Raw genomic sequence first — 5,767 nt, 5'->3', positions numbered from 1 at the left:
CGCAACCCTGCCCCGCCTCCTCCGCAGCTGAGGAGTGGCACCAGTGTGGCGGCGGCCTGAGGCGGCACTGCGCGCGGCCGGCTGCAGCCTCAGCACACGGCCACCTAAAGGATAATTTATAGATATATATATATATAAATAAAGGACGGTTTATATATATATATGTATATAAAAGAGGACACTGATCACCATGGGCATATAGCAGGTGTCAGATCAATGAAGCTCACAGTGCTGGGCCATGAGGGAAGAGCCTCCATGGAAATGTACTGGTCAGTTATTCCTGGCTCCAAGTCACACGAACCACATGTATCTTCTTTTTTTAAAAAAAATTCTTTCTTGGAAAAGTGGAAAGAGATGGGATTTTGTGAAGCGAAAGGTTCATGCAGCTGGGCCCAGCCACCCCTCCTGCCCCAGGGTCTCCGCTGGCCTCCATCCTCCATGGGGTTGGCTCCCTGCGGGCTGCCCTTTCTCCTCATCTTCCAGAGCTGTCCGGCTATCAAGTCTTAACTCTGAACTTTTTTGTGTCCTCTTAGCTCCTGCAGTATTCTCTCATCTGTTCAAAAGCTTTGGTAGAGTGTTTTGCTTGATTTACTCGGGATGAGTGTCGCAGTTTGGGCCGGACAAGCCACTGGAACGAATGACAGATGCTCTGTGACCTCTCTCCCTCCAAAGAAGGGAGACCGTCTCCCTTCAGGGAGAGGAGGAAGAGAGAGAAAGACAATTACGACTTTAAAAGAAACTAAACTACCTTAATGAAAGTATTAATAAAATAATAAAAAATAAATACACAACATATATAAAACTGTATCAAGCTCCCAGGATGACCATCACATCACTGCAAAGTACTGGGAAAGTCCCAGACTGGACTCAGTGACGGATGGGAACTGGATTTTGGGTCTGAATTCAGGAATGCACGGATCGGGATCAAAGGCAGACAAACAGACAGAGTCCTCCTTGGACACTGGCCATTGAAGAAAGAAAGGGCTGACCCTTGGATCCCTCAGCTTTTATACTGAGCATGATGCAGATGGGATGGAATACCCTGTTGGTCAGTTTTGGGTCACCAGTCCTGTTCGCTCCTCCCCGCAGGTGTGACCCCTCTATGCTCTTCTGCTTCCAACCTTCCAACAGGGCATATAACAAAGTGAGCTGGCCTTGGTTGTTATAGCAATAAGTATAAGCAAGAGCCTCTCTGCATACCATTCCTTGGCATAACGTACAGCTAATCAGGTCTTATCATTCTGGAAGCAGACAGTGTCTGTTAATTTCAGAGACTTCAGTTAGTCAGAAGAGGCTTAACTGAAAAGTAAAATTACTGGACAGAAAATTAGTTCTGTTTTACCTCAAACCAGGACAACCAGTCAAACTCAACCGTAAAGACTGCTACAGTGGAAAGCCAGCATGCTATCATTCCGTTTATCATTTTTTTGCAAGGCACAGTTTGGGACCAGCTTTGTGTCCCTTTCATAGAGGCAGAATGCCACGTAATTTAAAAAGCTGTAGCTTGACTTGTGGCCTTCGGGTTACACAAGTGTTTCTTTAGCAAAAGCCCCAGATCTGTCTCTACAGCACAGAGCATCCAGAACAGGGGCCACAAACTGGGCTCCAACAAATACAGTAAATAGCGATAACATGGCTATAGAAGCCCACCTGTACCTACTTCACATTTTTATTTATCTACAGGAAATAAATGTTGTGCCATAAACTGCTGATCTAGAATGTTTTGCAGACAGCAGATCATTTAAATACATACATTAAAAGGCTTATTTATCTCCAAACCAATTTGGCATGAAATTGTTATTTCTCATTATTTTCAGATGGTGTCTTATTTTGATGCATTTCACCTAGAAAGTTCCCTTAGCACTTTATTGCAGTATATGATATGATGCAACTAATGTAACCCATGTGGTACTATGTTATCTGTCTGTGGGGGTGGGGGTTAAGCGGATATTCAAAAACCCTTGTTAAAAGAAATCTTCCTAGCAAGAAATATCTTATTGGTCTGAATGGGCTGTATCAGTCACACTTACCCCTTTACTTGAAACATGAGGTGAAACACGGTCTTTCTCAAAATTGTGCCTAAAACCAATCTGATTTTAAGAGCAGCTTTAAAATATGCTTCCTTTCTTTTATTGGACTTACTGTTACCGCCCATAAACATTTGGGGTCAAGAGCTCACTTCCTTAAAATATGCCAAATGGGATTAGTCTTGAACTTCTAAGAAGTAAATATTAGGTGGAAACTGATGTTTATTTATTTTGTATGGAGGGCATCATGATTCTCGTTGGTAGCTTGTTGTTCACATAATTAGTCCCATTTAAGTCACTGCAGGATTTTTATTGTCTGTCACACACTGCGGGTTTGTTGCAGTAAATGCTAAATGACAAATGTTAATATATTTAAACATAGAAAAAAACTTGAGAGACACTTAGCCTCCAAGTGATCCCCATCCTATTTTTTTCTCTGTGCCCCAGTAAGTCCTTTCTTCCCTAAAATGAGCACTGGGGAAGCAAATGCATCTTGCCACACGAAGTCAGCATTGCCAAATCAGTTGGTCTTAAGGGGCTGGGGCTTCGGGGAGCAGTGGCTGGCTGTGCCTTGCTGATAGTTTCCTGCTTTGCTTCTTTCTTAACTTGAGAGGCTGGTTTTACAGGCCATCAGACCGCAGCACTTGCAGGGTAAAGTGCATGCCACAGCTTGGAAAAGTTGCCGGTGCTGCTTTGGAGCACGTCACTGACTCCCGTCCCTATGTGCTCGGTGGGCAGGAAGCCTCGGGGGACCAAGGTCAGTGCATCTCTCATCCCTGCACCCATCCTGTCTCCCTCCAGGTATGGAGCCCAGCTGCTGAGCACCTTGACAGCGGCTGGTGACAGCTCGGTGTCTCAATGGGTCATGCAGGAACAGCGGCAAAGGTGTACTTGTGCCCTGCGTGAAGGCTCCGGCACTGGAAAAAGTCAATCAGATAACAACGTTGGTCTGGTGGAAGTAAGGCAAAAGTCAGCTGGTCATCTGGTAAGAAACATGGCTTATTCGTATGCCTTTCTTGGAGGACGAGGTGAGCAATTCCAGCAGGATAGTACTATATTTGTAAATGTGCTTATCAGCCTGTTTAGAGCATATTTGAACGGCAACATTTTTACAGTGCACAAAGAACTGCCCCAAGGAAATGAAGATCTGGGGTCCAATATTTAGAAGTATAATTGTGCTTGGTAATGAAGGGTTAATTCAGCTTCTGCCTTTCTTGAATGTGCATTTCTTTCACTGGGGAGGCCAAGTATTTAAGACCCTCCCACACTGGAAGCAAAATTATGCTCAGCATGCCTAAACATGTTTGTTGCTCACAGGGTTTTAACTTTATTTCCTTGAACAGTAGCAGCAGAGACATTTTGTCTGGGAACCATGTTAGAAGAACGGGAAAAAGACCAGTCCCATCCATTTCATAAATGCAGGCATATTTGGAGGTCCCGCTGAAAGAAAACGACTGTCATTGACTTGTTTTGTTCTCTAGCTCAGAGCTTCATTCACAAAATACAACTGTCTCTCCTTAGCTCTGCAAAGTAGATCTACTGGCTGTGGACAAGTATGTTTCAGAAAGGTTGCCTGATATCGCCAAATTCGTGGGAGAGAGGGGAACTGTCTCCCGTTGTTACAGCATGTAATACAACACGACTAATATGTTCTCAGAAAAATAATTCCTCTTTGACTTCCTAGTAAAAACCGCTGGGACTTGCTTCTCCACTGCCACGAGCTTTGTGGAGGCATTTACACCTGTGAAAACCAATGAAAAAAGTAGTTATTAAATATGCTGGAATGGATTTAGTAACGTCTCCATGCAACTTGCACAGAAGTAAATGACAGTGCAGGACTGGAAAATCAAGGTTTGTTTATTGAAAGCAGTCCTTCCACTCCCAGGGTCAGGCCTGTGGTTTGGAAGATGATACAGACAAGGTCTCAGATGAAAAACAGGTTGTGCTTGTACTTTTGAAATCTTCATTATAATGTGTTCTTGTGAGGATTAACATTCTGTAGGAAGTCCTCTGTTTTATACAGTTAATCTGATGCTTGCCAAGTCATAAAAGAAATTGTATGTGAAAATTAATTTTGTTCCTCATTGTTCTATTTACTTTGGAGGGCACTTCTCCTTTCCTCTTTATGCAATATAAGCAAAACCCACCGGAGCAGAGCTTTGATCTATAGGCAATCACAAACCTCATTAAAACTGACAGGCACGCTGGCCATGCTTTGTTCAGGAAGGAGCAATTAAGTTCTTTTATGGCGTAAGATAGCTAAAAACTAGAAACTGCTGCCCACGGCACAGAGCTACATGGCCAAGCGCTAAGATGAGCTAACTCGTATGAGCAAGCACTAATTTGGGGAAAGTCAGAGAGAGTTCTCTAGGGACTGCTTGCGAACGCGGCAGCAAGAGCACAGATTGGTTGCAGCTGTGTTTGCCTGTGTGCATGTCCGGGACCGGAAACACCACGCGAGAGCCAGCAGACAGTGGGAGAAGCAGTGGTGCATGGCCCTGAGAAAAAGCCAAGGGACAGCTTCTTCTGGGCAGGCATCCTGGCTAGAGCAGCAAACTTGGACTGCCGCGCAGTGCTCCCTCCCATTTGCTTCCTCTGCGTGCAAGGAAATGGGACGTGGCTGTACATTCTTTGTAAATAAATAGGATTATGCTAAGGAGATAACTGAATTCTTCATTGATATCCACCCCACCCCCCCTGCCACCCCAAACCCGCAGGAAAATCTGGCAAAATGTTAAATATTAGTTAACTGCGTGGGTCAAAGTTCTGTATGTAAAACTACAGAGCTTTTCAGTACTGCTAAAATAGTCATTGGAGACCCTGCAGATATCAAGGCAGTCTCTGAAATTCAGACCTCAAAACAGCAGTTGATCATTTCAATCGCTGATGATGCTTCATGGATTTTTAATGCCTGGTATTTCTACAGTGCTTAAAAGTAGCTTTTATGGAACAATAACAAGAAACTGCTTTCTCTGATCCCTCATTTGGAGTGTTTAATATAGTCCAGATGTATCTGTCGAAAAGAAAAGTAGTCGGATATAGTATAGTTGTGAAACGTTTATACATGAGGAAGGTGTTTGATACACAGAGCTGTTTTGAATAGTTCTTTTATTTGTGTTATCTTACAGCGTCTTCTTACCAAGCTGCTATCAGCATCAAAACTCTTGCAGATTTATTTCTGTATGTAGGTCCCCACAGCAACTACATCATACACCTCAGATTGTGTCTCTCCATTTGAGGGTACTCTCATAACCGGCACAGCTGAATAAAGCAGTGTGCTTCAAGGAGTCACTGTCCCAATGCCAGAGTGTACTCTGTGTGTGCTCTGACACCTCTGCAATGGGACATGAAGCTTTAACCTCCTTCAGTGGGAAGTAAAAGGCAGGCTTGCAGCCAAGGATAAGACTGGAAAATGCCCTCAACTCACCTCTTTTCCTTGGTGTTTCACCCTAGGAAACAATTACATTTTCTGCTAGCGTGGCTTCAGAGAAGCCTTACTGATGGGGAATACAAACCTGGGGTGGGGGTTGGGGGAGAGCTGCTTTTAACTCCAGCTACATTTATCGGTCAGTTTTGTGTTAAACATCTTCTCCAGCACAGCACCGGGGGTGCCTGGGTCCTGGAATGAGCAGCTGGTGTGGCCGAAGGGCAAGGCTGTGTTACTTTTGGCGGCAGCGCCGGCAATAGCTGGCTGGAAGCATTTGTGAAATTATGGCCTGGGGAGGGGGGGGACGACACAC

Source organism: Charadrius vociferus, unplaced genomic scaffold (assembly GCF_000708025.1).
Source record: "Charadrius vociferus isolate BGI_N301 unplaced genomic scaffold, ASM70802v2 scaffold263, whole genome shotgun sequence".
Taxonomy (NCBI): domain Eukaryota; kingdom Metazoa; phylum Chordata; class Aves; order Charadriiformes; family Charadriidae; genus Charadrius; species Charadrius vociferus.
This window is presented reverse-complemented; position numbering follows the sequence as displayed.